The sequence below is a fragment of the Psammomys obesus genome, unplaced genomic scaffold (genome assembly GCF_907164565.1).
Source record: "Psammomys obesus unplaced genomic scaffold, mPsaObe1.curated_primary_1811, whole genome shotgun sequence".
In the NCBI taxonomy this organism is placed as follows: Eukaryota; Metazoa; Chordata; class Mammalia; order Rodentia; family Muridae; genus Psammomys; species Psammomys obesus.
Window position 1 is genome coordinate 11,111,760 of NW_026586383.1, and position 8,259 is coordinate 11,120,018.

Genomic DNA, 8,259 nt, shown 5'->3' on the forward strand with positions numbered 1-8,259 from the left:
TCTTCTGTCTTCCCCTCTTCCCTGTTTTCTCTTGCTTAAACACACCCTGTATTAGTGTCGCAGAAAAGGCTGCCAAGGAAGCAACTTTTTTGGACAGTGTATTTGTCTAAAAATACTTGCTTTTAAGTTTGATTACTGGCTTGAAAATATAGATTCCCTGATTTGAAACGTATCTCCTTGTGCATCTGAAGTTATTTACCGTCCCTCGACTTCTGTAGTGCTTCTGAGGACTCCTGCATCTTTACCCACCAGTGCCTGGTGTGGGACATAGCTTTCAGGATCTTATTTCTTCTTTGCTTTGGTGTAAATACTGTCTCCACCTTTGTACTGAAGACTGGTGTATGGTGGTGAGCCGCCCAGCAAGGTCTGCAACTGTCCCTTATGTCTGCACAACAGGTAAAAAGAGTCGGAAATTATATCAAGAAGCCAACGGCAGACTAGGTGATCAGCTGCCAAGTGAACAGACAGATCATGCATGTATATATATATGTGTCACGTTTACCTGTACAAGATCATGTTTGTATAAGTGCATGCCACAGGAAGGCGTCTTGGGCGCCTGCAGCAGTCACCCCCACAGGCACATCACGTAGGACCATCACAGCGGCCTTGGCTGGGGTCCATGTCCGGAGTGCTGACAGAGGCAGCGCGTCACCCGGCAATGCCTTTCTCGGGCACCCTTGTCATTGAGTGATGCACGGCTGTGTATGTGTGCCACACAGACACCTTTCTACTCTGCATTTATTTTTAAAAATAAATATTTTGCTTAAAAAGAAGAAACCTTTTAAGAAATCCACATGTTCCAGGATTTTAGAGCATGATCTTCTGTACTTGTACACTGACTTTATCTTTACAAGGTAGTCTCCATGGCCTCACAGCATAGCTATGGACTACTGGCCCGACTGCCGAGGTGAGGGAGTGGGGGTGAGCAGCTCACAGCTCTGATTTCAAGCGCAGAGGAATTTGGGGGTGTATCTGGAGAAGGAAGGAGACTGTGTTACCCCAGGCTGCTCGGGCAGAGCACACTCCACCCAGGGAAGGCAAGTTAGCATTTCTTTGTTTCTGAATGTGGACCCCAAAGGAAGCGTCTACTCCCAGCCATCCTGAGGTGGCTCCACTATGGCTCCTCAGAGATGCTGGCTTTTCTAAATTCTCAAGCACAGTGAAGCTTCAGCTTAGACATGCTGGAGGCCATGTTGGCTACGATGCTGGTCTGACTGAGAATGTCTCCCATAGGTTCCTGCAGTTAAATACTTGGTTCGCAGTTGGTAGAACTATTTGGGAAGAATTAGGAAGTGAAGTCTTGATGGAGGAGATGTGTCACTTGTGTGGCTTTAAGGGTTAAGTGGGCTGGGGTCTTGTGCATTCTGAAAGACAGGGAGCAGTTAGTTATTGCCACGGGGGAAAAGGCCTGGCGACTTCCAGTCAACTCACGGTCTCTGTCTCCTGCTTGTGAATCAAGATGTGATTTCTCCATGATTCCTGCCATTATGCCTGTGTTCCACCATCAGGGACTCTAATCCTCTGAAACTGTAAGCCCCAGTTAACTACTTTCTCTTATAAGTTGGCCCTGCTCATGATGTTTTCTCACAGCAACAAAAAAGTAGCTAGAACCAAAGCAGCTTTTGGGGAGAAAGACTCACCTGGGATCATGTTTTCAGAGGCCCCATGATATTTGCTCCCATATGTTTGGGCAGAACTTCAGGGTGGCCCAAGCAATTGGAGTGGCTCCAGCGGCAGCAGAGAGGAAGCAGATCGCTCCACAGAGAGAGGCCATGGACAACATAACATCAGAGATCCACTTCCAATAACCCACTTCCTCCCACAAGTCCAAGTTTCTACAAGTTCCACAATAGCACCAGCTGAGAGCCAAGTGTGGAAAGACACCAGCCCAGCCCATGGACACATTTTGTATTCAAACCATAGCAAAAGATTGTCTTTCCTGGCAGTGACTAATCTCTGCCCCCAAAACCCACACAAGATCCAAGCCAGCTGATCCCACTGCCAGCCAATGTCTCTACGCTGGATGTCAAGGGGCAGGAATGGGCTGGGTCAGGCTCTCAACTAAGGAGTATAAAACTTCCAGTTCAAATCAAACTTTGTCCTTGAAGTGTGTCTATGTAATAGCTAGATGTGAAATATCTAAATGTTTAGGGTTTTAATCTCTGAAACTTATTCTTAATGTTGGACAAAAAATAGGAATAAGCATGAATAATAATGATAAATATAAAGGTAATATATAGAATAAATGTGAGCAAAAATATTTAAATATGAGCTATGTGTCTACCAACAGAGGAGCAAAAATGTGGTATTCATACAGAGTGGAATTGTTTTCATTCACAAAAAATCAGATTATACTGTTTGCCAGGAAATGGATAATAATCATATCGAATAAATTGAGTTAGTCTCAGAAGACAAGTAACATGTTTCCTCTGATTTGTGGGTCCTAGATGCTGTGGATGCACAAAATCACACATGTACAAAGGATGTAAGGGAAAAGCAAAGCTGTCACGGATGAGGCTTCGTGGCTGAGAGCACTGGCTGCTCTTCCAGAGGCTCTGGGATTGACTCCTACGTGTCAGCTCACAACTGTCTGAAACTCCTGTTCGAAGGGAGCTGACACCCTCTCTGGCCTCTGTGGGCACCAAGTTAGCATGTGTTAAACAGACACACATGGAAGCAAAACACTCATACACATGAAATCCATAAGTTAATAATAACAAATAATCTCGTGGTAGTGGAGGAGGGTGTGCTGTGTGTAAATTTGGGATGCCCTCCCCAACTTCTGACATCACTACAGAAACTGCCACTTGATTAATAGAACATTTGTTCTTTTTTTATTTTCATCTTTTAAGAACTTTATTTTCCTTCCACCTTTTTCCCCTTTGCTCAGGTGTCTGCAGAGCTCAGGACCCCTCAGTGGTGGCTCTAACCCACTCTGTGACCTTCCCTGTGGGAGCGGCTGACCAGTCCTCAATGACTGGCTGGGCACTCCAGTCTTCAGTAGGGAGCTGCTAGATGGGCACAGAGGGCACCTGCACACCCTCAGACCAGTCTGCCACCTCGGGCTGAGCGGCAGTGAACTCAGGAGCTGGGCAGTCCATTCGCCCTGGAATTCCTCCTTGGTCACAGCCTTCTCAGCAGCAGCCTGCTCCTCCTGCTCAATGTCCTCTGGGTCTCTGCAGAAGTAAAGATCAAGCATCACTGCCCACAGGTGCTCACGGGAGACAGCACCACGATATCTCTGCACCACGCATGCGGAGTACTTCCTGGGCTAGCATCTACCAATCAGACCCACTGAGTGATCTTCCTTATTGTTTCACAGATGGCATTGTCCACATAGCCACAAGGTAATCTGTGTTGCACAGAGCGACAGTGGGCAGGTTGATGTAAGAGGCCTCTGTGAGGGGCTGGTGGTCAGCCCTGGGATCAGTCACCCCAGAAGCTGTGGCTCCCTGAAGGCCGCTTGGATCTGGTTAGTGAAGGTCCCAGGTGTGAAGTGGACAGCAATTGGAGTGGCTCCAGCAGCAGCAGCAAACTTCAGCACAGCTCGCTGGCCAGGGATCGTGGAGGAGATGCAGATCAGCAGGTTCTCAGTGGCAACAGCCCGAGTAGCAAGGCAATGGCTTCTCCCAGGTCCTCTGTGGGTGTATGACGTAGACACCACCACTCTTCCCTTCATAGGTGTATTGCTCCATCTGAAAGTCAAGGTCGGTGCCACTTAAGTGGGTTCCTGCGTGAGGAATTTGAGGACACCCTCCTCCTTCACCCGCAGGACGTCAGGGGATCCGGACACTGTGGTTTCACCATGGGAATCAAGAACAGTGCCGGGTGGCCCCGCACCCTGGCAGCAAGGAAAGGAGAACACTCATTCTTAAGTGGTGGAGCCTGGCCTCTCCTGGGACCAGCCATGTGGGCACCCCACTCTCATCACGGTGAGCCGCCTCAGCCACATAGCCCCGGCACAGGACCCTGTTGCAAAGTCTCTCTGGTTGGCATACACAATGCATTCTTGGTTTAGTGTTTTCAGCTTTTGATTGGCTTATCAGAACAACCGGCTGTAAATCCACGAACATTTGTAAACCACAACCCACTTCATTTCAAAATGGTGAGTTTCATGGTGTGTAAGTCACATCTCAGTGAACACATTTTAGAGTTTAGTGGGCAGCTTGATCTAGGGAAAGAATTTACAACACGATGCCACAGGGGGAGCTCAGGGGTCAAGAGAGCCTCTTGCTCTTCCAGCTGACCTGAAGTCGGTTTACACACACACACACACACACACACACACACACACCCAAACAGAGGGCTCCTACAACACTGTGTATAACATCTGATCCAGAGCTTGGCACGTTCTATGGCGCTGATTTCGTCTCCCCATCAGTCCCCACCTGACTGGGAGCTTTAAAGGCTGGAGTCTTGGCTTGCTAGCCCCAAGCACAATGGGAACCCAACAAATGTGTGCCTCAGGGACAGCCTGGCTGACTGTATTTTTGAGCCATTTTAATGCTGGCAAGCCAGTAGGGTTTTGTACTGCTTGGGCAGGGGCTAATGTTCTATTGTTTGTTAGGTTTTACTTACTCGTGTGTGCGAGGGTGAGCGTATGTGTGCTTGGGGAGCCACGTGTTGGTGAGGTGAACCTCAGTGTTGTTCCTCAGGAGCCGGTTCACCTCTTTTTGTTTTGAGTCAGGCTCAGTCACTGATCTGGAAATGGCTGAGTCAGACAGCTGCGTAAGCCTTGGGATCCTCCTGCCTGTCTCCCCAGGGCTGGGGTTGTGGGTGCACACCACCGCGCTCAGCCTTTCTGTAGGGTCTGGGGGTCTGAGTGCAGGTCTTCACGCTTGTACAGTGAGCACTTTACCAGCTGAGCCATTGCCCAGCCCTGGGAGTAGACGGGGTTGTGGGGAGGATTTCATAAAGCCATGCTGCTGCCTCGTCATGGAGAGTGAATGTTCCGAGATAGTCCATGTGACTGGCAGATGCTCACCCCCGAGTTCTCACATGAACTCCGGCAGTTAGCGGCACTCTGATTCGCTGGACAGTAAGGGGGGGGGGAGAAAAAGACAGAGGGAGAAGAAAAGCTGTGCCTCCCAGCCCCTCTGAGATTATAAATAAATTAGCATGACTAGACTGTCAATTTGGAAGACAATGCCAAGCTACAAAGAATTGCTTAAGAAGCCTAAGTGCTGTGAGAAAGAAGGACACAACAGCCATCATCAGAGCCCTGGCTCCCAGTCCAGTGCTCAGCCCTGGAAGACTTAAACTAGCCGGAGACCAGTCTCCCTGGGCACGCAGGTTTGCCAGGTTCTGAGTCCTGCTACATTTGTGAGTGCTTTCACGGGGAATCAGGCACACAGAGCTGCCACCCTCTCTGGTTGTCTCCTCTCTCCCTCCTCCCCCTTATCTCCCTCCTCCCCTTTCCTCCTCCCCCCCCCTCCCACCCCTCCTCTTATTCACAGGCTGCCCTCTGGCTCCTTCCCAAGTCTCAGGGAACATCTGGAACAATTTTTCTATTGTTCTCGCTCTAAGTTTGGAAAACCGCAGAGAACTCCGCTAAGCTCCACCTCCTCCATGTTTAAGCCTACTCAGACGCAACCACTTCTTGTGCTTCTGGCTCCTGTCCACCTGGCTTGTCATGGGGGCTTTTTCCTCCATCTTTTTGCGGTTTCTTAAGGAGCCTTTTGCAGCACACCTCACAATCGCAATCAGCACCACCGCCTTTTCTCCCAAGAATGTGGATACCAAATGAAAAAGGGTACCACAGGCATGTAGGACCCGGGGTGCCTTCGCTCACCCCAAAACATCATCTCTTGATACGGGAACATCAAGGCTGTCTTTGAGAATGATGGAGCCTTTCTCAGCTCTTGGTGAGCTCGGGTCAAAGAGCTCGGATCACAGAAACTTGAGAGCCACTTTGAGACTTTTAGGTTACTGTCTGGAAATTTCAAAAACTGAGATTTGTGAGGAAGAGAGGAGATCCAGGATGGCTCCTGTAGAAACTGGTGCCCCACCAAACCACCAGGATGGTGACCTGGGGCCCTTTAGCAGACTCACAGCAGAAAGCAGGTGGCGTATAGGGAGAGCATGAGCTGGAGGTCGCTGTCTGGCACACAGTCTCATACACTCACAGGCTGAAGAGAGTTCCTGGTTCAGCATGTGTCCTCCAAGCCAGAGAATGGGCAGGAGGGCTGAACATCAGGCTGGAACAGGATGGGTTTGCCCCCTTTCCTCCAAAGAGGACAGAAGAGGAAAGCTTACAGAAAGCGGTGAGGTTAGCAAAGCCCCTGCACCGAGTAAATATGCACAGTTGCAGGGGTGGGGCCCGGAGTGGGACTGGAGATTCAGCTTCATTTCTGCAGTCCGCTCTCAGTACCCTAGCTGGAGCGAACAGACATCTGTCTGTCTGTCATGCAACCAGAACACAGGTATTTTAAAAGAACGTATTTTAGGAGAAAGTACTTTGTCAACAAATAGCAGTCTTGAAATTGTTGGTCTGATTTCTGAATCAAATCCTTCCCCATGAAGAGTGAGCAGAGTAGATTCAGTGGTAAAAAGAGCCTGTCTGCACTGACGGTAATACCAGGAGTGTTTGCTGTTAATGCCTCAGTGGTGCCTGGTCTCCTCCCACCCCAACAATGAGAAGGGCTGTCCGACTTGGTTTACTTGTTTATTTACTTTTATTGGACAAACGAGCTCAGAGGACAAAAGCACCACTGTAACACAAGAAACTTCATAAGGAAAGATGGGGCAGAGAGAGACATTGCTGGAAACTGCCAACAGCGATCTTTGGCTTGGAGGTGGCCAAGAGTTGCCATCCGGGGCCTGTCAAGAAAAGCAGGAGCCAATAATGCACAACTTGCCAGCAATGAGATTCTTCAAGGAAAGGAATGGCAGATAAGCCTGGGAAAGCAGGGCCTGGTCCTCCCTGCCTGGCCCTGAGCCTGCTCTCCCTGCCCAGTCCTGAGCTGGCTCTCCTAGCTTGCATCCCTGGCCCTGATTGCTCCATTCACATTTGATATCGTCAAGATGAACAGTGAGCCTTCAGTAAACATGATGCACAGCAGTATCAACTATTGCCACTTTTTTTTTTTTTTTTTTTTTGGCTGAGTGTTTTGGGGATAATTGCCTTATTGTTGATATCTGCTCAACTTGGTAACAACCCCCATTGACAGATGCAAACCCGGGGCCTCAGCAAGTGCTAGCGACTTGACTAAGGCAACAGTTGATGATCCCTGACCCACATGGAGACCATGTTTCTGGTGTCCCACATCTTCCTGGCTAGACTCTCAGCGTCACCTGCTGCTATGGCAGAATCTCCATGTAATGCTGATGTGGCCCCAGTGCGCACAGACTGGGTACCCCTGCCTACCTCCTGCTGCCTCCACCATTTGCCAGGAGCTGAGCTGAGAGAAGGTCTACTCCTGGGGTACAGAGGTTCTGACCAGCTGACAGGTCAAGCTGGGGAAGAAATGAGGCTCTGCTTCCTCTTTGCACCCCCAGACACTTGCTCTTCCCTGGGTAAAATGGTGAGGGGAGCAAGATCAGAAATTGCCAGATTCTTCACACCGGCAGCTGGCCTACTTCTCAAATGAGGAGAGACAACCGGCCAGCTCGGAGCCAGTTAGCAACATCAACAACAGCCTAACCACAGGTCCGAGCACAGCCTCAAATACTGAGCTAGAGATGAGAGGCAGAAGGAAAGAGGGTCTGTTGCACGCTCATCTAGAGCTTGTTTCTTCAGATGGTTGGCTCGTTAAGTTGTATCCACAGCAATGGGGTGATTGAATGCCATTGGTACCAGAGGCTTTGGAAATGAGCCTCCCTGTAGCTGGGAGCAGGACAGTGGTGCAGCGACGCAAGCCAGAGTGATGGCGGCTGGGCTTGCGCAGCAGAGCTGCCAGTGCCAGGCCCAGAAGGCTGACTTCCGCCTCTGAATTCCAAAGACTTCTAAGTGCCTCTCTGAGCTCTCTACTGCATCTATCATGAATCTTCTGGCTCCTGCATCCTGTGTAAGGGGGCAGGCAGGCGGGTAGAGAGAGTGCTGCGTCTTGGCTGCTCCTTAATAACATGGATGGCGTGGGGGAGTGTGTGAATAGGAAGGAACTGAGGAGAGGCTGGAGCCAGGGTTTTCTAATGCTATTACAAGGCCAGTGGACAGCAAGCTGTCTGCTGGCAGAGCCCACAAAATGGACTAATGAGCTTGTGATGAATAGGGCTCTTGGGAATCAGTCAAGTCGCAGAGCCTGAGGGATCCACTGCTGC